We start from the raw sequence: 26,326 nt of genomic DNA on the forward strand, positions 1-26,326 counted from the left end.
TACAACAGCACATTTACATGCCCTCCCTGTAACTACCAGAAGAACTTGAATGCGGGGCCTTGCCCATGGTAAGAGATGATCAGCCATAATCTCTTTGTGACCTATTTACGGGACAGGGCAAAGGTCTATTTATTGAACATCTGCTCTCCTTACCTCATCCCTCACTCAGGATGTCTTGTGCACCAAGACACCCCTCTCCTTCTGCCTCTAAACCTCTCTGCATGTGGGGTCGGACTCTCTCATGTATGTGGCATTCCCATACATATATATGTATTAAATTTGGTTATTTTTTCTTGAAGAAAAAAAAAAACAACAGAAAAAGATTTGATTAGTGATTACATGTTCCTCCCCAAAACACTACAAAGAGGCAAAAAAATAAAAAATAAAAAATCCTAAGTAATATAAAAATATCTACATCAACCAGTGAAATACTAGGGAAATACTAGAGGTATTCATAAAAGTTGGGATCAAAACTGGAAATGTCTTCAAACTTTGCCTTTAATTACTATTCTCCCAACAGCACTACCAAGTGCAAGTAATGAGGATTATAGATCTTCATAATGAAGGGAAAAAACAACTATATATGTTCATTGTATAATCAGAAAATCCACAGGACTCAACTGAAAAAAACTAATAGAATTTATTTATCTGCTGAGTGGCTGACAAATTCATTATTTCAGTAAGTAACAGAGAAAAGGTCTGCCTGACTTTACAGTGCTCTGCCAATTCTGGAATAAATTTAGCAACATATGTGTATGTTGTATATGTACATGCAACTTATATAAAGAAAATTATATATAATTTCACATAATTTTAAGATATAAGGAAATATTTGATGATGTAGAGAACAACACACTCCATAATGAAAAAGGTAAATATCAAATTCTTGAAAATATCAGTTCTTCCCATAGTAACTTAGAAGTTGACTGTGTTATCAATAAAAATAGTAATGGGGCTTTTGAAACCTGAAAATTGCTGTTAATTTTTATCTAAGAAAATAGACACAAGGGTACCAAAGACAATGATGACAAATGGTAGGTAATGCTATGTGACTAGCTCTACTAGATGTTAAAATACTTTACTACATTACAATAATGAAAAGCAGGTGGCAATGACACACAAACATATACACAGATCCATGAAATAAAAATAATCCAGATATAAACACTATCATTTTTCCTTAATGAAAGGGGGAAAAAACAGTGCAGCATGGAACTTTTATTTAGTAAATATTAGAACAATTGACTAGGAGCACTGAAGAAAAAAACATTTTGGACTTTACCTTACTTTAAATGCCAAAACAAATTAAATAACTTACAAATTAAATAACTTTATATTCACCCTGGCAGGGTAGCTCAGTTGGTTAGAAGCATCATCCCTATACACTGTTGGGGGTTCGATCCCCATTTAGGGCACATAAAAGAATCAACTGATGAATGCAATAAATGAGTGGAACAACAAATCGATGTTTCCCTCTTTCTCTCTCTTTCTCTCTCTCTCTCAATAAAATTTAAAAAATTTTAAAAATCACTTTATATAGCTATAAAATACATATAGATGATCAAACTATAAAAAATAACAAAAATAGAAGAGAGTATTCATAAAACTCCTGTAAGACATAGGAAGTGTTGGGCTCAGAAACAATGGGAGAAACTGCAAAGAAAAAGAGCGACAGATATTACACTATGAAATGTATTGTTTATGTTTTCTTTGGTAGAGAAAATTAAGAATAACAGGCATATTATAGACTAGTGCAAATAATTATAGCAAATATAGCGATAGGGTTGCTTTGATTACATAAATCACCGAAATATTCATAAGCAGTAGTTAAGAGCCCGTAACTGAATGGGCAAAGAATATGATCAAATAACTCATAAAAGAAGAATTACAATTAGTAAATAAACATGATGCAAATGTTAACTCTCGTTAGCAATCTCACACATGCAAATTTAAACAATAATGATACCACAGTTCCACTTACCAAATCAGTCACATGTGCAGCTATATATTTTAACATTTTCATCAAATAATCCTAATTCTAAAAATATGTCATTAACAAAATCCCAAGTACTAAAATTCTTGCTATATTTATCTCAGCCATACTTATGATAGCCAAAAAAACTTAAATATTCAATTAATCTTGATATACTTGCTGCATCAGATCGATATTATGAAATAGATGTAGTTATCAAACAGGGCGACTATGCAGATGATATAGTCCCGTGAAAAATATTTTTACCATGAATAGCATGGAAAAAGAAAGAAGGCTACAGGAAAATATACCAAAAGGTCAACAGAAAGGAAGAAAAAATCAATAATTAATAATTACATTGTAAAGTTCTATGTGTGTTTTATGTATCATATATATGCTGTAGATCCCAGGAACGCTACAAACTTTTAACAAGACTCCGTTCAGGCTTAGATAAGATTATCTGATAAGGTTAACCTAGCATTTTCCATGGCTATGCCATTCCATTTGAGGGTATTTTGTGGACCACTAAGTTCCACATGATTTAATGTTTGACACACACTTAGCAAATTACTTCCATTGTGCAGTCGAGCAGCTTATTTTCTTTTCCTCCTAAGCATTCCATTTCCTATTCTCATGCTATAGTCAAGTACTTATTCAAAATTACTCTAATATATATTCAAGATCATATTTGGAATTATAGTCACTTTAATATTATTTCACTGAAAAATGTTAGAAATTGGTTAGAATAGATACATAATCAGAACGTTAGAGAAACTGTGCAATATCTATGAACGAGAGAGGAGTTACTTCTACCTCCTCTCTGAACCATGTCATACAAAAGCAGGTATTCATTAATTTAGTGGCTGTCAAGGGTGTTTTCTTGCCTCTCTTACACTCTTTGCTTACATTACTTGAGACAACTCATTTTCCCTAATTTAAATATTTGAAATACCATAATTTCAAAGGCCTTTTCATATTTTAATAACCTTTATTCCTCACATAAATATGTAAAACAATTATCGAAAAGTTTAGTGACTACTCTACTCCGCTATTATTTTGACTACATAGGGATCAACAACTGCTACATTTACAAATTTCAATGAAATGAATTAAGCTATTCCAAGAACAAAGATTGCTGAATCTCATCTTGTGTAATTTAAATTTATTTTTAACATTATCTTGATTTTTAAATTCTGTTATTCACTTAGATATTACCAGAAGAGTAAACAGGCCTCATATTATATCACATGATTGAGCAAATAATTTCGATTGTTTTGAACACCTTCTAAGAAAGGAAAAACTGCCCGGCCGGGCTTGGCTCAGCGGTTGAGCATCGACCTATGATCCAGGAAATCGCTGTTTGATTCTGGGTCAGGGCACTTGCCCGGGTTGCGGGCTCAGTCTTCAGCTGGGGGCGCTCAGGAGGCAGCCAATCAATGACTCTCTCTCATCACTAATGTTTCTCTCTCTCTCTCTCCCTATCCCTTCCTCTCTCTGAAATCAACAAAGACATATTTTTTAAAAAAAGAAAGGAAAAAACTAGTTTTAGTTTTTATTCAATGCTCTATTCCTTTTGCACCAACATACTCAGATTATTTAAAAAAGTCCCTTCTGAATCTTCATTCATTGCAGACTATCTCCACTATATGAATATCATGTCTCCAAATCACCTGCTTCACAAAACCCACTCAGCAGAGAGAACTTCCCAGGCTAACAGAAACAGAGCGTTTAGTTTCTTAGTCACTGCAAATATGTCATGCTATTAGGGCCTCTTGGTTGATCAGTCTATCTCACTGAAGATGCAATTCACTTATTCAACACATTTTACTGAGTGACCATATACCAGGCTCTGTTTTCTTTCCAAATGGAATTCTGCTGAATAGGTTTCAGATACTATCAATACCCTTAAATGTTTTTCATTTACATTTATTTTTTATTGTAAAATACGCATGACATAAAATGTACCATTTTAATCAATTTCAAGCGTACACTCAGTGCTATTAAGTACATTCATATTGTTGTGAAACCATCGCCAACATCCATCTCCAGAACTCTTTTCATTTGCACAAATGAAACTCTATACCCAATGATAGCTCCCCATTCTCCTCTCTCCTAAGCACCTGGCAACCACCATTTTCCTTTCTGTCACTGTTATTTTTTTTTTAACATTTTGGGTGAATTTTATTTATTTTTTAGTTTTATTGAAATACAATTGACATAAAAGATTATGTCAGTTTAAGGTATACAACATGACAATTTTTGACTACTCTCGGTGTCTCTTGAAAGAGGAGCCATACAGAATTTGTTTTTTTGTGACTCTTGTATGTCATTTAGCATAATATACTCAAGGCTCAGATCCTATAATGGTCTTTTTACTTATAGCTTACCTTATTTACTTCTGGATTACCAGATCTACCTCTTTTGTGGGAGCTGAACATCATCTTTTTTTTTTTCTTTCTAGTCTACGGGAGCCTTCAAAAGTAGGGTTTAGAATCTCAGCCATTTAGGGACATTCTCAGTATTCACTAAAGATGTGGAGAGTAATCCCAAATTGGTAATATTGTCTTGAATTCACTTCTCTGAGCCTCTGCCTTCACTAGAATTTAGCCTGGTAACTCTTCAGTATCTGGCCATTCTTTGAAATTTTTAAGTAGATTTTATTTTCTCATACTTTATCTTGCATTTCTAGTTGTCATTAGAGGAAAGGTTATTCTATCTTTTCCTCCAGTTTTATGCTTTGATGAATTCCTCTCTCCTTAAAGCTTAAAGTTAGTGATGAACTTATGCAGGGAGACTCTTTCAAGCTGCTTCTTTCCAAGTTGTGTGGTGATGCTCACACATCCCTTTAGGATGTGGAATATTTAACACTGATCATTTTGTTCTCTAGGTAATTCCCCGAAACTCTGATACAAGAGAAAGAGTCTCATATAATATCCTTTGTTGTAAAGTTTTCATTATTCAAATTATATAGTACTTTGTAGGGCTTCTTACTTCTAATTAATTTAATAGCTTTTACAAACTAACTCATGTCTAATGTGTTAATATTTTTATATGTTGTGTGTTCATCTCTTTCTTAAACTATTTTGTAATATTTTAATGATTTAGAAATTACATAAGGTAAAGAACCAAAATAAAGTATATACAAGTAAGATATTGGTCCAAAATAGTTCTCTATTTTCTTAAACTGGCTTTGTTTGCTTCTAGTAGTCTACTGCAAAACTACAAAAAAATTTTTTTAAGTATAAATTCCTCTTTAATCAGAGAGCAAGTGTGATTTCTGACTTAGGGATAGTTTATTAAGCTCAGCTCTTTCTGGTCAAATTATACCATTTGAGTTCTAGTTTTGTGGGGGTTTTTGTTTGTTGGTTGGTTGGGGATTTTGTTTTTTTGTTTTTTTGTGTTTTTTTAAGCAAATATTTGATGTTGGTAATGTGACTCTGCAAGACTGTCTTTGTAAACAACTTGCATTGCATCTTGAAGGAAGGTGATAGACTAGTGGATAAATGAAAGAATACATGCCCGGCCGGGCGTGACTCAGCCGTTGAGTGTCGACCTGGGATCCAGGCGATCGTAGTTCGATTCCCGGTCAGGGCACATGCCCGGGTTGGGGGCTCGATCAATGACTCTCTCATCATTGATGTTTCTATCTCTCTCTCTCCCTCTCCTTTCCTCTCTCTGAAATCAATAAAGATATATTTTTAAAAAATACCCCGAAAGAATTCAATTTGCTATTTCAACAATTCTTTGAGTACTTACTATGTTGTAGGGAAAGTGAAAACCCTTAGGCTTTCTCACCACCTTCTCGAGGCGAAGGCCTCAGTTACGTAAACATGATATAGCATGGTCATAACCGGTGCGTGTTAGCTGACTGATGCCTGACCCGTCCTTGGCTGAGAACCACTACTGTCCTGGCTCCTGTAAGACTGGCCCGGGACTTTCAGAGGTGCAGCCTGTTCCCCCGGGTGTGGTTTGTTCCCCCTGGGTGGGTTTGTCCCCTAGGGCTCAGTGTGTCCCCCCGGGTGTGGAGTGTCCCCCGTGTATGCCTGACTGGCCACCATCGGGAAGATGCTTTGTGTCTCTGTAGGTCAGCCTGGCCGTCAGCTGAATAAAGGAAACGTCTCCCTCCTTTGGCTCCACAGTCTTTTATGATAGGAGCCCTTTTTTCCAGTTTCTCTGTCCAAGATCTCTAAGGATTTTTAAATTTTATTATATATCTTTATACTGATTTCAGAGAGAGGAAGCTAGAGGGAGAGAGAGAGAGAGAAACATCAATGATGAGAGAGCCATCGATCGAGCCCGCAACCTGGGCATGTGCCCTGACGGGGAATCAAACCCCGATCGCCTGGGTCCTAGGTCGACGCTCAACCGCTGAGCCACGCGCGGCCGGGCTCCAAGGATTTTAGATACCTGTGCCACTATGCATTTGGAGCAGGTCTGGGAGCAAGAAAGGGAGAATAAAAAAAACAATGGGGGGAGTACATAAGACATTTCTCAGAAAGGAAATGCATCAGAAGTTAATCGGGGTGTACTTGGGCAGTCAGCTTTGCAGATTAGGCTGCACCTGTGGCAGAATCTTGTATTCTTATCAGTCCCTTTGTTGCTGTCTGAGAAAGCAAAAGATTGTGTATTTCTATTAAACGTTTACAGTCAAAATCCTAATAAACAAAAAGTTAACCAGGTGTGAATCGATTTTACACTGTTCACGCCCTGTTGCTGAATTTATATTCATGAGTAAATGGAATGTCTTCAAATTCCTAGTGACTCTCACCGGTGCCATGTACTTCCATTTTGTCCCCATGAATAGTCATCCTCTGCTATATTCCTGGAGAGCTTGAGTCAACGATAATGACAGTCCTTTTGTGCATGTTAATTTCACATAATTTCCACATATCCAGCTAGAATATGCACATATAAGCAAGGTTGATGTTTTGTTATTATTAAAGATTTCATCTTTTGATATTTCTTTCCTTTTCATCATCATTCTTTCATTATCATTTGACATTATTCTTGGCAATTTAGAGTTGGAGACTTGTAACATTTTTCAGAAGATAATTATGACCAATAGAAATGGGATAACCTTTTGCTTCTGCTTACCAAGAAGATATCATCTCTACCTATGAGTCAAAGGGTCTTTTATTCAAATTCATGCAAGATACGCCCATCACTTTCAGTAGATTGGAAATTTGTCTATAGCAAATGTAGGTTTGTGAGAGTAATAGAGTTACATTTTTATTTTATACCTCTATAACTATGGGGTGAGTTTTCTTTAAAGAGGACCTTATTATTTCTATCACCTTCTTAATTGAAATCAAAGCATTAGTTTTCAAGAGGCCTCAGAGGTCTTTTAAATATTTGAGAATTGAGCATACTGATTTCTTTTGATTATCAAAAAGTGCACCTGGGAATCATGGATCCAATTCAACTATTACTCTTGGTAAAATAAGGCGATACTAAGCTATTACACCATGAAGAAGAAAATAATAAAATGGCTCTAATATTTTCAATTGCATATCCCTATCTATGTATTTTGGAATTATACTATTCTATTTTTGGAAAATGTGAAGGTTCTGATAAGCAAAAGCTTTTCTTGATAAACTTATAGTTACAATGAGACTATGAAATTGAAATTTGACAGCAAGATTCATTCCTTTAAGCCAAGTCAATAGGAGGTTGTACATATACATTGATTATATTATGATAACTGAATCTATCACAGCATTGCTAAGTTGTTATCAGAAAGGCAAATACTTAAAAAATAATAATGATTTAAAAGAAGAAATTTAATCATACTACTTGGTATATTCTAAAGTAAGAGAATGTTTATTCCCATTATTTACTTAGTGTGTCTTGGGTGGGTGACAATTTCTACTAGAATTAGAAAGCCATGACTAAATTCCTAAGCCAGAAATACTTCACTGTTCCGAAGCTGTGCTATGTAACTACTGTGGTTTTTAAGTACTTGAAAAGTGGCTGGTCCAAACCGAGAAATGCTGTCAGTGTAAAATATACACAGGACCTCAAAGGCTTAAACATCTCATTATCAATTTTAAAATTAATTATATGTGGAAATGATAATATTTTGGATGTATTAGGTTAAATAAACTATATAATTATAATTAATTCTATTTCCTTTTACCTTTTTATTAGAAAATGTATAAATACCTAGATGGCTCACATATGTGGATTATGTATTTCTATTGAACAGCGCTGTCCTAAGCCATGTATCATAATAATATTAAGATTGTCAGGTAGAACATCCTACTTAGAATATGTCTCCATGAAATTTTCTAGCATAATGTTTCCAGTAACCCTTTAGCAATCCTGCATGGTCCCCTTGGTTTAGCCATCACTTTTTTATTCTTATTTTCTTTGGTGTAAGCCTTATTATATTTGGTATACATGTGTGGGGATTGCAACTACTTATCTTCATATCTGTTTGGGTTTCTTAAATTGGACTGTGAGCTCCTTTAAGAAAATGACCTATCAGCACATAGTATATTGTCAATAAAATTTATAGAATAAATTTTTTGAAGAACAAATTAACAACATTCTTTACTCATTCTATTTCTAAGGAGATTCTATGTGAACACTAAATAAATGATTTTTCCTGGCTTATTTGACTAATTGTATCAGTTAGGACACTACTGAACTAATCACAGTTAATGAAAGGCTTCCCCATTCAGTCTGGAGATTCTTTGACAGAAGCTCTTTTAAATTAATCAGAGGGAAAATACAGATAGTGCCACTGTACTTAGAACCACAGAAATACATTATTTCTATATTTTTTATTAATTTCTTCAATCTATGTCTACTTAGTTCCTGTTATATATCTGACATGGGGATACAAAGACTAATAAAACATTACTCATGTATTTAGATTCCTCACAGCCTCGATGAGGAGACCAGAGAATGTTCAAAGTATTCTGTTCTATGACTGAGCAGCACGCAGGTTAGAGTGATGGAGGAAGCTACCAGTTCTCCCTGGCTTTATAGCAGAATTTAGGATTTAGCCCAGACTATAAAAGGTGAGTTAGTATTTGCATATATGATCACATTGGTCAGGTGGAAGTAGGTAGAGTCCTAGGGTAATCCACAAAGAGAAGGAAATAGAAATGGCAGCATTTGAGACATCAAAGAACAAATAATTTCATAGTTCAGAATTAGGGAATGGAAGTGGCAGCAGGGTCAGGTAATTCACTTATTCAGTCTATTCAAGCAATATTTATTGAGGAAGTTTAGTGTATATTTTAGGAGCTCTAACTCTAGATTTTCATTGCCTAGGTTCAAATTCTTTACCGCTGCCTAACCATGTGATCTTGGATAAAATTTCTTCAACATCTTTAAGTCTCAGTTTGCTTGTATGTACCCTGGAAGGATAATGATAATAGCGATTACAATTGTAGACTTATTACGAGGATTAAATGAAATAATCCACCAAATTGTCAATGCTCTCCTGCTAAAGACTATCAGGAAATGACTTGTAGTTGAACAAAGCCAGGTTTATTACTCATTATAGAAAAAAATCAAACAAATAACATGAGCACCATGGGTGTCTCACTCAGAAGTGTTAGAAAGGACCTAGTACAGGATCGAGGCTTTGGTGGGTGGTTTGGGGAGCATCTAAGAAAGCAGGCCTCTGCTCTAGATTGGGCACTGTTGGAAAGGGCGGTTGGGTATTTCAATCAATCGTATCTTTAGAGAAGGCAGAGCAGAGCAAGGCTTAAGCTGCAATTGCTAAAGAAGTAGCAGGAACCCATAGTAACCAGGAGAGAGGCGCGTTTGCTGTTTTGCACAGTGACCTTGTTTCTGTCAGTGCTTAAAATTGTGAAGTGGTCCTGCTTTGTCTCAAAGTCTCAGAATGACCTTGTCTGATGTTAGCGAGGTTATGTATGGCCCACAGGAGAAGAGCACGGCCTAGCTGTGTGTCAGGCCAGTTCCCAGAGGTCAGGGCTGCGGGGTTTTTGTTTTTCTTATACTTCTCAGCTTTGTACCTAACACATAATAATCATTCAGTAAATATCTGAAGTTACTTTCAGATGTGAAGTAAGTAGAGAGCTGATGCTGTGCTCCGAAGAACTATTCTCATGGCCGGGCAGAGCAGAAAGAGGCTCCAGTGGAAAATAAAAAATAATAATAATTAGAGAGATGGAAGGAAACCGAGGATATGATGTCATTCACATTCAAAGGAAGAAAATCATTCCGGGGATTTTTAAGAAGATATTGCTAAGACGTCAAGGAAGAGGAGTTCTGAGCGCTGGAATCAGCAACAGGGAGACACCGGCCGGGCCGGTGAGAGGCGCTTTAGGGGCGCGCTGGCTGAGAAATCAGGCCGGGCCAGGTGCGAACCACGCAGGAGGCAACTGCTCACGGAGGGGGAGGAACATTGCCTTGGCCAGAGGGTCATGTCGGGTCAAGGAGGGCTTAAATTCTTTTTTAACATAAAAATTATTTTTATATTTAAATGTTGACAGGCTGATTTTAGTCAAGCAGAAGAGGTTGAGCACATAGGAAAGAGAAGATTGCTAATGAAAGGTTTTAGAAAAAGCTGGCAGGAAGGGACTCCAAAACAAACGTTAATCTTCATGGGATCCCTGGTGGGGTGTTGTTGTTGTTGTTGTTATTGTCTTTGTTTTTTACTTTATTCAAGGTATTAGTCATAACTGGCTAGATGAGGTCAAACCACTGAGTGGTTCCAAAGTGCTAAGTAGCATAATTCTGTCTGTTTCAGAAAGATGGCAGGATAAAACGGAAGGAAGGCTAGGGGATTCCCAAACTGCAGGCACAGATACCATTTAGGAGGCTAGTCTAACAGTCCCTTCCAAGGAAGGCAAGGATTTAAATGACAGCAATAACGGTCAGGACAGAGCAGAGGGGAGGATGGTGAGAGTACCCGAAGAGAGAAAAGTGACACGGTGTGGTCTTCAGCTGCAGTTTGGTAGCAGAAGGGCAATTGAAATTGAGTATTAGGAGGATAATGGCCAGATTTTGGACTCAAGTTACAGGATAAAGGTGGTGCCATTCACTTCCTTAGAAATATAAGAGCAAAAGCAGATTTGGACGGCACTATCAGAGATGGGGAAGATGATGAGTTTGTGGATTCATTTATTCATTCAGGAAATTTCTTAAAAATCTACTTTATGAAAGAATTGTACTAAACTGCAAGGTAAGTCATGAATAAAGGAGCCATATTTCCTGCCTACTGGAGCTTAGAGTAATTTTATTTTTTAGTTTGAGATAGTTTTAAGACATGCTAAATAGGTATGTTAAATAAATCTGTTGGATAAACTGATGTAGGGTTTAGAAGAAAGAAAGGTCTGGATGAAAATGGAGACTATATATATATATATATATATATATATATATATATATATATAGAGAGAGAGAGAGAGAGAGAGAGAGAGAGAGAGAGAGAGAGAGAAAACACTGACATTGTTGAGAGTTTTCTTAAAACATGTCCATGTGTTCCCCAGCCCCAGACAGCATGAGCAAAGTAGAGCACAATTAAGGAAGGCATACTTCCTAAGAGTAGCCTATGATCTATGCTATTTTTGTGGTCAGATCACATCTATCAGTCTGACTTATATACAGTATACAACTTTTTACTTATCCACATGGCTAACTGATTTGCATATCCTTTGGGATTAGACGTGGGTTTGAATTCTAGCTCTGCCCCTCTGGCTGTGAGCACAGGTCATCCAATATTTATTGGGCACCTGCTATGTACTAGCCCTAATGTAAAGTACTAAAGTGTGCAGTTAGCAATCAAGTTACCTTTGCTCTGGAGAAGTTTCTAGATTCATGAAGCAGGCTGATTTTCCTGATGCCACTTTAAGGAAATGATACCTTTCCCATGGGGCTGTGAGGAATAATTGAGACAAGCATGTGAGTGCCTGTGCCTGACACATATTCCCCCAGATCCTGCTGTGGAGCTAGCTGAACGGTGACATCTTCTTGTAGGGTCACAATGGCCCCAAAATTACATTCTGCCAAACACCAGTCTCTAGTTCTGCTCCTAGGATTGCTGTTAGGTGTTGCCAATAAAACGTTATATTTATTGGCTTGTTTTTAAGGAATGTTAGCAATAGCTGCATTTTGATGGGCTGATTCTACAAGCCAGAGGCAACATTTTCCTTGTAGGATGAAGTTATGCCAAAACACCCATTTGGTGTAAACAATGAATGGCACACATATCCCATGAGGTCATGCCCCACTAAGTCTTAATGAATTAGCTTTTTAGCAAATTTTTGTTTATCTGCCTTATGCAATGCCTTCTCCGATAGGATCAGGAGGACTTAGAAAAGAGATAATTAAGGAAAGAATTCAAAAGGAAGAAAACCATAGAAAGGGGGTGTCTGCCATTCAGTTTCACTAGTGCTTGAGAGTGGATTTCAGTACTTAAAGGTTTTGTACATCATTATTTCTTAGCAATTGCTTACACATTCCCAGCCTTTTAAATTCGTATGATTTTGACGAGTCATAGTACCGTAGGGACTATTGGCCAAAGTCCTTGCTGACTTTCTAGAATCAGGGAACAAAGGCCTAGAAAGTTTCCACTGTTGCTCTCTTCAGGCACCCATGTGCGTGCTGCCCACACATTCTCCATGCAATATTGCTTGGAATGTATTCAATATTTTTAACCAGGAGTATGTTCAAATCTTCCAGGAGGGCTGGCCTCCACATGGAGTGATTCTCATGAGGAAATTTTTCTCTAAAGTGAACCATGTCTAAGAAGCCTAACTGTGCCTCTTATAAGATGAATGCACAGAAAGGAGAGTGCAGTAGCTCACACGGCCCAGCAAACTTAGCTGTCTTTAGAGAGAACACATTCTCAAACTTCACTGTGCATTAACAAAGAGATTGCCTCTCGGGAATATTCTAGAAGTATTTAGAGGGTTTTTTGTTCACATGGAACAATGGAGAAAATCACATTAAACTGCAATAAAGCACCCAGGTATTTTAACCCTTTTTTGTCTACCTTCCACCACATCTCAAGTAGTATAACCCATTACAATTTCAATGCTTGCCGTCAATGGTGCAATGAAATACATCAATTCAGCACCAGTTATTTTCTTGGGTTATAGATTTAAATCCTTTTAATACCAAATCCCAGTGCTCTAGGGGCAACTGTTATGCTTGAGGTTGGACTACACACTGGTCTTTGGGGTCAGTGGAATATTCAGATGGGTTATGTCAACTTTACCTAATCCATGAGGTTTTTCAATATAGTAAAGAAAAGGAAAAAAACACAGACTTTATAGACCTAATTCACATAAATCTTTTGAATTAATCAGGGTTCTCCAGAGAAAGAGACCTAATAGGATATTGGAGAGAGAGAGTGAGCGAGAGAGAGCGAGAGAGAGAGAGAGAGAGAGAGAGAGAGAGAGAGATAGGAGTTGGCTGGCTCCCATGGCTGTGGAGGGTGAGAAGTCCCACAATCTGTTGTCTGTAAGCTGGACAGCCAGGGAAGCCAGTGGTTTAATTCAGCCTGAGTCCAAAGGCCTGAGAACCAGGGGAGCCAATGGTAACGATATGTAAGTCCCAGAGTCTGAGAGCCTGTGCTCCCATGTGCAAGTGAAGCAAAAGATGGATGTCCCCGCTCAAGAAGAGAGAGAATTCACCCTTCCTGCTCCTTTTGTTGTATCTGAGCCTTCCACAGATTGGGTGACGCCTGCCCACATTGATGAGGGCAAATGTTTTTTATTGAGTTTACTGGATCCACTGCTAATCTCATGCAGAACACCCTCACAGACACACCCAGAAATAATGTTTTAATACCTACCTGGGCATCCCCTAGCCCAGCCAAGTTGACCTCTGTCCTATAACTGCAAAGATCAGAAATCTGCCAAAAATCCTGTGATCCTGATGGAGAGCCTCATGCTTTAGAAAGGACCACAGCCTGGTCCTGATTGCAGCCTGGGAGGCTCCGAGCCACAGAAACAGTGAGATAACAACTGCATTTGTCATTCAACAGTACAAAACTCATACAAAATACTTTTTTTTCTGGTCTTCCAACAAGCTATTTCATGTGCTGAATCAGGAGAAGACACTGTTCTATGGTTTGAATCAGAGAAGAACGGGACTGGAACAAAACGATTTGAGCAAGCAGGTCATTTGAACCTGCTCAAAGGTGGAGTTATTTAGGGTGCAGTGGAGGGACAGGGAACTATTTCTCTTAAAGAGGGGGAAGAAACTTCACTTTCAATCCCATTAACAAACTACTCACTTTTATCAATAACTAAAGCCCCCAAATTATACTAGTTTTTAATTGAAGACACAGTAACTTGACCACTACCCTAATAAAGCAATTGAAAGGCTAGGAGACAATTTAATTGGAAGAAATGACTCTTTACCAGCATCAATAATATAAACAAGCTTATATAACTAATTATAAGTGATTGTAAACCCATAGGAGGGTTACTATGGATGCAAATGTGAATCTTTGAATTTTATTAGCTATTTTAACATTATATGCCTTAGTCTAGAGTCAGTCTAAGACATTTATGAGTTCCTAAGATGACCTAAAAACTTAATATCTAGATACACAGAAGTCATAAGCATTGGAAAAGTGGAAAATAAGCTTGAGAATTACCATAATGACTTCTTATTTGAAGCCCGTACATGTTAAAATAAATTAATTGAAATACACACATAATTATACAACTTTAAGATATGGGTCCATTATAAAGAACAGGGAATTAATGATTCAGTATCTTAAAGTCATCAAACAGCAAAGCAAGTCATAGTGCATTGAGTTTGCTATTACCCTTGAAGAAATATATTGAGGGCTCACAACTATGAAGAAAATTAAGTTAAAAACTTAGACACAAAAATGACCCCTGGAAAAGTGGCAAGAAATGAAAAAGTACCAATAAGTCACACGGGCTTTATATTTTGTGAGCCAAGGATACATTGGTCACTTTAGTGGACTTATGTAAATAGATTTGCTTCTTGAGGACACACAAATTTAAATCTGAATGTCTGTGTGTGTGAATATATGTTTGAGTATTTGTGTGTGTGTGTTTATAAATATGAATGGGAAGATTACAAGGACATACAAGGAAAATCACCCAAAATTCTTTGCCCCGCTCCATAAATGGATTTACAAGCTATGTCAAGCACATTCTTACCAGCGCAAAGAAAAATTGATATGCTGTTTTATAAAAGTAGATTATTCAGTGTGAAGGTTATAGTTCAAAAGTCTCCTAATCATTCTACCTTATTCCTAATCCAAGTCAATTCTTTAAAAAAACAAAACTTAGCCACCCTAGCTGGTTTTCTCAGTGGTTAGAGCATTGGCCCTCGGACTGAAGGGTCCCGGGTTTGATTCTGACCAACGGCACATCCCTCAGTTGCAGGCTGAATCCCTGGCCCCATTCAGGGTGTGTGGGAGGCAACCAATCGATGCGTCTCTCTCACATCGTCTCTCTCTCTCTCCCCTCCACTCTCTCTGAAAAACAATGGAAAAAATATCCTCAGGCGAGGATTAAAAATAATTAATTAATTAATAATTTAAAAAGCGTATTCACCCTTAGCCAGGGAAGATGTGAGTTGACTGTTCCACATTTGAGAGCTCGTCCAGTCTGCCCATGGTGTTTAGGAGCAGTGTGGGTATCTTGATGGCTACTACCCATGAGTCTGTCATCATTCTGAACTTCTGTATTTGGAGGCATGTGAAAAATAATGTCCATCAATGTTGAACAAATAAGAGCCATGGCTTCTCTAGCTGATCAAATGAATATTAAGCTTCAATTAAAGCTAAGGCAATACCTAATTTTCCTACTTCAAGGAGATAGTCTTGTGAACATGAGCAGGAGATTAACACTGGGTTCATCACCGCTTTTTCTATTCAACAAAAGTCAAACTAATTTAAATTTTTCTTACTGTATAGGAATATATGTTAATTATAGAAAATTTAGAAAATACAGGTAAGTAAAAAGAACTTAATTAAAAGCATCCATAACTTTCTACCCATATTAAAATGGGTAGAAAGATTGGGAAGAAAGAACAATTTCTTTCTTCCCTTTCATCTAAGCAAAATATATATCTATATGTATATACATAGCCTTTAAAAATACAATAGCTGACATAAAAATTAAACGAAAATCCTCTGGGTAGCTATACCACTCTGGGTTTTATAGCAATAAAAGTTGGAGGGTGCAGCCAAGAGTCCCCAGGGGCCCTCTGAACCACAAGGGTATGGGCATGATATAGAGTAAGATGTGGTAACAGTTATCAACAACAATGCCTGTATTTCATGGATCCTAGCAAAGAACACAGCACTTGCCACATATTTAATAGGTTAAATTTGTACTATAATATATTGACATCATACTTGTGTATAAGACTTGCTTCAGGGTAGAACTACATTCAGCATTGACTAGCAGGCTAATAAAAACTGTAGCAGAAACAGTTTTATGAGCCTCCATTGAGTTGAGTTTTACGTTATCTTATTGCAGACATCTAAATTAAAGGTTAACAAACACTATTTAATGTGTTGTCTGAATGAATGTACGGTGCATGAATACATGCTTCTTACAATTTTTATCAGTTTTGATACTACACCTGCTTTGCGATTTAAGACAAGACTGTAAGTAGATGATGGCTCTTGACCGACTTTCTTCCATAATATGAACTAGCACATTTTGTTAGACTTCCTCCAATTACATGCATATCCACCATTAAAGCAATCTGCCCCCATTTAGCAATGCCATTGACATCTACACTAAAGCTCACGAGGGCCTTTGTTCTTCTTTCACAATCAGTGACATACACATTTATATAGAAAGCTTGAAATATAAAAACAAATTGAAGAAACCTTGAACTCTAAGCTCTACAGATATTTTTAAATGGGCTACGCAGAAGGTATGACGTTACTAAGAAAGAAAAGCCCATAGAAGTTACATATTCACCAAAATGGATTAATGATATAAAATATAAATTGTTTTTCTTTCTAACGCAGAAATTAAGAAATATGGTTTATTGTACTACTAAATGTACTTGAGTTAATAAAAATAATTAAAATTATTAGGCTGCTGAAAGTAAAATTCAATATATAAAATTTATGTGTGTTGTATATAATAATTATCAGTCTGAAAATATTTTGGAAAAATTTTAATGCAAAAAATATATTATGTGCCTAATAAAATATAAAATTTTATTAGCAAATTTAGATGGTAATAATTCAATTTTCAATTGCTAAAATACATCTTATTTACTACTGTGGCTAGAGAATACAGGTTAAAATTTAATTAATAATAAACACAGGGAGCAAGTTTAAGTTTACAAAACAGAGTGAAGGTTCTGCTTTAAGTATAGTATCTCTTTCAATATTCACATGAAAGTACATCCTGTTGTAGCAATATGAATTACAAACTAAAACATACTGTTTTTGAGGCTCTTACAACCTGGATGTAAACCAGGGTAGTTCGACTTTAGGGCTGACACACTTCACCACGTACCATGATTCCTACTTCACTAGATCACCGCGAGGACTAAACAATATAATTTTGAAAAGGTGTCTTATAAACTCCAAGATGCTATATAAATGTTTATAACCTTGTCACAATTATTTATCCATTACTAATCTAGTGAGGTTAAGTTCTGATGTACTCCAGGGATGGCTACACACTTGCTGATATTCGTGACCCAGAGAAGTGGGAGATTCTCTCCTGTCCTTCTCGGTTCCATGAAGAGAGGGTAGGAGAAAGAAAGGAGAAGCTGTTACTATTCCCAGGCACCTTCCCATAATATCTCAGAGAATCCCAAACAACACACCCGTGACTTAGATATTGCTGCTCCACAACAGAGAGAAGGAACCTGACATTCAGGGAAATGAGAAATCTGCTGAGTTTCCAACACACAGCAGAGGGGAACTGAAACTCAGATTCATCTGATCCAGGAGCAGGATCTTTCCACTCTCTCTCTCTCTGCCTGGGACACAGCAGAGGAGGTATCCCCGCTGTATCTAAGGTAAACACCCAGCTCAGTGTGTCTGACACGTACTAAATAAATGGTTGAAGGGTGTGTACACGGCTTACCAAAGAAAATGTCCTTACCGGGGTTAATTATGGGTCTCCTCTTCATTTATAAGGTTTGTGAAACAATGGAATCTCATACCACATTAGAATAATCATTAGAGTCTAAAACCTTTAGCAAATGGCTACAAGAAAAACTATGACTAGCAGAATTCATTTATAAATCTATCTGAAGGCAAGGGGTCCACCACATAATTACATGAGATATTTTGATGACTTAAAACCAGTACTTTTCTTATCTTCATATTAAAGCTTATGTCTAAAAACTAGCTTCAGCCATAATATTTCATGTTACTCAATTGAAAGAAATAAAAATTTAAATATACATACTATTTTTTACTTTTATAAGACCACCTTGACAGCTTTATTGGGTTGTTTTTCACTAACTTTGAACCCAAACCTGTGGGTTTTAAAAATTAACTTCTGATTTTAACTTTAAATGTAATTTTTCTTTCCATTTAGACAGTTTGTACCTGCCAAGTTGTGTAACCATTTATTCATTCATTTACTTATTCAATCAACAATCATTTTGAGCATCTGATTTGGGTTAACCCCTCTGACAGAGATTTATGAGATGTAAAAGGATGTAGGGTTCTGGTCTCTGCCTTCTAAGGTTCACAGCTAGTCTTGAGGGTTGAGAAGGAGAAGAGAATTATATAAGTAATCAACAACAGGAATTAAATATTTTCATAGGAGAAGTTGCTATGTGAGCAGGAGGACCTTGGGACCTAATTTAGTCCAGGAGTCAGATAAGCTTTCTGGAAATAAGAACATAACATCTAAGGGCTCAAAAATGAATAGAGTAAGGCCAGTGAGGTGAGGGGAAATGACATGGAGTAGGTGGCACTCCAGAGAGAAGAACTGAATTGCACATGCTCTAGTTTCCCATAGAGGCCTTGATGCCACTTGACACCACTCATTAGGCCCCATGTCTTGAGAATAATCTTTAACTTCAGGAAAGGTATTGTGGATTTGAGAATTACCATTGTGTATACAGAAGCCACGCCTGAACAGCATTCTGACCCTTGATTCTACGATATATGGTCTTCAAACTATGAGTGAGCATAACTGTCGATCCTAAGTGATTTATGATCACCTTCAGATAACAGGGCATCATGATCTATTGATTGACGTGCCAAGTACTTGATGGCACCAGACATTATGCCTAATGCAAATAATTATTTTTCCTGTGAGTTTAATTAAGGGTCTTCATATTGATGTAATTAAAACTGCAGTGCCATTTGAAATACATTACACAAAGTACCCTAAGATTCACCCTATTAAGATTTGTAAAAGATCTAAGCAATTGCAATTTGAATTATCTTATTCCAGTCTGAAGAAATCGGTCTCTGCATATATATACATGTATATGTTTATGTGTGTTCATGTGTGTGTGTATATATATATATATATATATATATATATATATATACAGTCATGTTATCAAGTATTTCATTATTTTCATGGACAAAATTGTTCACTAACAGCACCTCAGCATCAGATGTAGGAGCAAATGGTTGTTCAATATTTAAATTTAGGAGTTGTCTTGCCTATTATTTATCTATTAAGAAGTACAAGTTCCAATTTAACTGAGAATTCCATGTTAATGGCACTCTTTATAATGAGGTTGTTTGTTAGCCCTAGCCTTCAACAGCATTGAGTAAACCCCTCCGTATACTCACTAAGTTGATATTTTTCACCTACCGCCTTCGTTCTTCAGACAGTGTGATTTTTAAAAAGTAACCTGAAGAAGAGTGCCCTGGCTGGTTTGGCTCAGGGGTTAGAGCGCCAGCCTGGTGACTGAAGGGTCCCAGGTTCGATTCCAGTCAAGGGCACGTACCTTGGTTACAGGTGCTGGCCCGGGTTGGGGCATGTTCTGGAGGCAACCAATGGATGCATCTCTCTCACATCAATGCTCTCTCTCTCTCTCTCTCTCTCTCTCTCTGAAAAACAAAGGAAGAAATATCTTCAGGTGAGGATTTTTAAAAACAAGCAAACTGAAGAAGAGTATCATTATTATTAACTTTGTCCTATATTTCCTTTGTGCTTATAACCTTCTGGCATGGAAAAATGCCCCACAGAAGATAAAGAAACTATCAGGCACAACAAAGGGGCCATTTCCCTCTCTGCAATCCAAATCAGATTCTGCCTCCAGCCACCCTTAAAACCTGAATAAATAGTAGGTAAGATATTGCTGTACTTCATTACATTGTTAAACTCATTTTAAAATTACCGATTTTTCATATATATATAGTTGTCAACTCAGTAAAGGTAGGTAATCTCCACTATATTTAGAAAACCAGGGCTTAAAATGATTAAATAATGGTGGTGTAGGATTCTAACCCAAACAAATGATCCCACGTCTTCAGTAATAATCTATACTACTACCTTCAGGGTGGAAAAAGTTTATTTAATCGCAGGCTATTTGATTTTCAAAAATGAGTGACAAAAATAACAAAGTAAAACATAATAAGCTCCCTGAATACCATCTTGAGTCCTTCAGGTTCTAACCACTCCATTTATATTTCAAAAGATTTTAAAAAACGAAATCCAGACAGTGACTTGTAAAGATTCCCTTTTACTTCTGCTTACTAAAACTCTAGCACTAAAAAAAAGATTGCATCATAATATTATGGAAAGATAGTAAACTCATCATAAGGTTGTTTTATTGAAGAAGCATTTTTTTTTCAAAGTAAATAGAAATGGAAGAACAGATGCACAATAAAAAGAAACCACACACTTTGTTCCTATTCTGATTGCCCACATGGTCTGCCACAAAGCGTGTAACTGCTTCCTGCTCTGGGTACCTCTGAGCACACCACGAAACAGAATTATTGCACCCAGTGGCTATCTTTAATATGGCGAATGAATGCTTTGTTTACAGAGAGCATTTGAAGATTTTCATCCTAAACTCGCAATATTTCTGCTGCAATAGTTGTGACTACTCAAAAGCTCAATCCTAATGCCTAATGATGCAACACTCACTTCCAAATATTTTTCACATCTATGAACTATGTTTATCTTCGTGCCTCTGGGAAAGAATTAAGATCATTTGTACTTTACAAATAAGTAAACAGAGTTACAGGTCAATGTAACTCATTTAAGTGAACAGACTTGCAGACAAGATAATAGCTTTAAAATGGTTCACTACCTCTGGTCTGTTTTGAAATTGTCATTGAAATGACTACCATGTATAGAAAGAGAAAGTCTGTGTCAGGGCTGGAAACTGTCAGTGGGACGTCACCCATCAGAATTCCTGATTTGTACGTTAGTGCAGACATCACTGGAATGAAGGGCCGACTCAGGCCACAGCTACCATAGAGCATCTGGAAAGTAAGTGGATGGAATCCCAGCAGATCCAAACACCTCCTAACTTGCTTGGGTCAGGACAACTGGCACATGAGGACATAAAGACCACTGTGAGCAGGGATCACATGGGACGGCGTCTTCTCCAGCTGTGTCCAACCAAGAATGAAAGCGCTGGCTCCTCCTGAGGGCAGGTATTGTTTAAAACGTGGCCTCCAAGTTCTCTGGCATGACTCCCATCACTTTGCAATTGCTCTGTTTAAATGATGACATATGTTTTACCCCTTCCTGTGGGCCCCCTTTCAGAACATCAACGTATTTTCACAGGCCAAGAGTAGCTTTGTTTGTTTGTTTGTTTTGCTATTTGGGTGGGGGATCTATGTTAATCTTTGGATATTGAATGGATTTTATCAAAATAAATGTGATCCTATGTTTAACACTGCCTTTTATATTCAGATGAAGGTGTAAGGAAGACGTTAATAGGTGAATATAGTTTTAGTTTATCAGTTCAGAAGTTTAGTAACCCAAGTTGGGAACATCCTAGAATTGAGCTGGCAGCATTGCCCCCATTTTTTCTTGAGTTGGTTGGCTGTGATGGTGACCATCTGCGAGGTGGGGGATATTGACAGCAGATAAAGACACACACACACACACACATCAAAGCAATAATATTAATTTCTAAATTAAAGAGAAACAAGGAGCAAATAAAGGAGAAAATATGTGAGGAGGGGGAAGAAGAAGAATTTCCTGAACTGAAGAAAGATGTGTACCTGGGAAATGAAGGGCACCAAATATACCAAATATACCAAATACCAAACATTAGAGATTTGGATGGAGAGAGCCCCGGACAATCACAGAGAAGTCAGAAAAAACAGGTAATAAGAAATCAAAGTATCAGTTGGTTCATAAGACTCATCTGAGACTTAAATCTTAGGCAATAACAGTCTTCTAAAAGCTTAGTCCTGAATCCGAGAGAGAGAGAGAGAGAGAGAGAGAGAGAGAGAGAGAGAGAGAGAGATCCCAAGGGGATCACCATCATTTGCTAAACTCACAAATCAGACAAGTAACTCTTTCCAGGGAACTGGCTAGAGAGTGGGAAGAAGAATGCTCCAGGGGGACCAAGGGTGCTACCAAAGAGCCCCGTGGAACCATAAGGCAAGAGACTAGTGTGACTCCCCTCATTCACACACTCTAGGCAAAACACTGAAAAACATCTAAATATTCTGATTCATCTTTGAAATTACAGTGATAGGGGAAAAGTGCATACATCCATTCCAGCCGAAAAGAAAAAAACACACACACATCTCTAAAAAGAACAAAAATGTCAGGTTGTTCTTGGTGTTTTTTGCTTTGTTTTGTTTTTAACTCTCTTAAACTTTAACTTTCCATTACAAAGTGGAGCAATACTATAGAGTTTTGAAGAAAAAATTATGACACTAAGAAATACATTACCAGACACAGAAGAACAATAAAAAGGCATTGCCAAGAGCACATTGCTCAGAAACCTACTACCAACATTATATTCCTTAAAAATTATTCAAGGCCATTCTGCAGCCAATGGGGAGAGAGATCTAACACACTTAAAAATGTGAGCCACATTATTTTGGATATTGGTAATAATAAAAATATTAGTAGATCAAATTTAATGCAAATGTCATAATAAACGTTAATAGAGAAAATATATAATAACCTGAATTTTGAAATTCAGAATTAAAATACTACAATAAATCAGAAATTTCAATAAGGGGGAGAGGAAGAAGCAACTAAAAAGATGTACAAGTATCTAAATATATCATTTTCTTGGAGTCAAAAATAAAAATTGCTTCATTTTTACTTTAATAATTAGAAAAATGTTTTTAATATCTTAAAGAACACTGCTATATCTTCTTTCCATGTTTTAAAGAACCAAAAGGATAGGAAGTTAAATTACCTGAATATTTTTTTAAAAAGTCTTGAGTTGTGGGTTGAAAAAAAATCAAAGTTTAAATAATGGGCTATATGTAAGTTAATAAAAATTAAAAAGAAGTATGCAAAATTTAAGTAATTTAGATAGCAACATACATGCCATATTTATTTAAGTATTTAAATATAAAAAGAAAAGAAAAATAAACTAATAGATTGAAAAGATAAGAATAGCTTTTAAATGGCAAATAACAATAAAAAAGAATAATATACAAAATAAATATAAGAAATGGTTCTTACAAAAAATGGAAAATAAAAATTATGACAAATCTATACAAATATAGAGAGAACAGAAAAACCAGGAATGAGTTTAAATCAGAAAAGAACACTACATATAAAATTATGCCTCTGTTTTGAAAAAAATAAATGAGATTGTCAATTTTCTGAGAAGACATAAATTACCAATATTGAGCCATAAAAAAAAGTAGATAATGCTTCAGAAAGAATTTTTTGTAAGTTAAGGCATTATATTCAAATATGTCTTCATGTGTTGATATATTTATAGATTAGGTTATTCAAATTTTCAAAAACAAATGATTCTTATATAATATAAACAATTCTAAAAGCTAGAAATAGAGACAAATATTCACAATTCACTTTTATATAGTTTGCATAATGGAAGTGTGGCAAAAATTGTACATTAAAAACACCAAAGCTGAGAGCTAAAATAAGCTTACTCCTGAATATATAAATGCAGGTATGTGAGTGATACAGAAATTATATATATATATATATAAATTTCCCTTTCTGAGTTTATTTCATTCTATTGGTTTATTTGTCTGTTTGAAGCAACTGTAATACCCATAGAATGTAATTATAGAAATACTTCATCTAGAGCTTTAATGGAGTTTCCAATGAATTTATAAATTATTGTTATGAATATTAATATCTTTACATGTCAAGTTGTCCCATCCAAAAGCATGAGCTATTTTTGCATTTTCTGAGCTTTTGCATCTTTTAACATAGTTTTAATTATTCCTTGCAGAAATTTCTTTAAATATTTTATTTATTTGATGTATTTACAGATTAGGCTATTCAAATATTTAAGTTAAAATATTTAAAGGCTGCTTCATTTAAATAAAAACAGTAATTTAGTTTTTGTTCATATATTGCATGGAATCGTATATTTTGTTGCATTTTCTGGTTGCTTGTTATTATTGATTTTTTAAATTAATTATTGTCAGAAGTCAGTTTCAAATCTGGAATCAGTCTTCCCATCAGCAACAATAGGTAAAATCTTCAAGAACTCAGAAACATAATTCTGAATCTATGGCCAGACAAATGACATTGCAATATGAGAATGAAATAGATATTTATCAGTCACAGACTGACAAATATTCTGAAGTATTATTAAAGAGTGAAATTTGGAAAGGAGACTGGATTCAGGAGCAAATAGCAATAATGAACAAAAAACATTTTTTAGAAAATTTATTAAGGTTAACTAACTGGGACTGTTTCATATCAATAGAAACTATAGACACATGACAACTAAATGCAACGTGTGCCACTTGATCACATAATGAACTGGGAGAAAAGAGCTATGGAGGATGTGACCGGGACAGTCAATACTCTCTGAGTGGGGATATCGTATCCATGCGGATTTGCTGATGCTGATGATTATAATAATGATGTAGGAGAGGGCCCTTGTTTGAAGAATTGCACACTGAAATATTAAGGGGCAATGGAGCATTACTCTCAAGTACTTCAACAAAAAAATGTGTGTGCATGTGTGTGACACTAATGTAGTAGAAAGAAATTAACCAGAACTTATGGGGTTTTTTTTGTACAATTATTGCAACTTTTGTGTAAGTTTGAAATTATTTAAACATAAGTTAAAATATTTAAGGGTAGCTAATGTAGAAACATGATATATAACTTTTGAACCCAGAGGGAAAATAATAATTTAAAAAAGGCAGAAAAATTAAAGAACAAAACGAGAAAGAGAAAATCCAGAACAAGAGGAGATGCCTTAACATACACATAATGTCGGTGGGAGACTTTAGCAAACTTTTCTTAGGAATTAACACAATAAGAAAAAAACTATGTAGACATTTAAAAAATATTCAACACACACTCCTTTAAAAATATTTGAAACTTACTGTGTAGTAATTGACAAATTCTAGATAATATGCGAGATGAGTCCTATAGTTTGTTCAATGAGTAAATCATGACTAAAAAGCATTTTTCTGTGGAATGTAACAAAGGAGAACCTAAAAATGTGAATTACATGTGTAATTTCTTATGGTATAAAATTATATAACCTCAAAGAATTTGATAAATGTTAACATTCATTTATAATCATAAAAATGACAGTTGGTAAACTAGAAATCAAAAGGAATGTTCTTGACTAAAATTATGAACCAAAACTCATGGGAATCACTATACTTAATAGTGAAACATTACAAGTCTTCCAATTAGAGTCAGAAATGAAATAAGGATGTTTCCATCACTACTCTTATTACAGTACTATTTATATTAAACTAGATGTTCTAGTCCACAAGTATGATAAGAAAATGAAATGAGATAAAATATTGGAAAGGAAGAGATGAAACTGCTGTTATGCGTAAAATGTGCAATTACTTATCTAGTAAACTAAAGAGACTTATTTATGAATTAGTGAAACTAATGTGTAACAAGGTGACTGGATATAAGATTAATATATAAAAACAAATGGCTTACCTATATTCCAGTGTGAAAGAAAAAAGCTAACCAAACAAAATCAAACCAAAGAAAATGCACTGCGATGGTCGTGGTAGTAGAGGGGTTTTCAGAAACTATATTAAATGTTTATGGCAACATTAAAAAAATGACATGGTTCCCAAGACCATAATAACAAAATGAGATTATAAATTTTTTAAGAAAAATATGTCTCCAAAAAAATTTAGTTAACTCACTGTTGAATCATTAACATTATTTAATACCATTTTTATACCATTATCAATTTTCACAGTAATACTTTTATCCATGAGTTTTTTGTAGCTGTTAAACAACTAAACCACATAAGCAGTCATATGTGCAAAACGGGAGTTACTAGAAAGTTTATTAAAGTTAG

Source organism: Miniopterus schreibersii (assembly GCF_964146895.1).
Source record: "Miniopterus schreibersii genome assembly, chromosome: 1".
Taxonomy (NCBI): domain Eukaryota; kingdom Metazoa; phylum Chordata; class Mammalia; order Chiroptera; family Miniopteridae; genus Miniopterus; species Miniopterus schreibersii.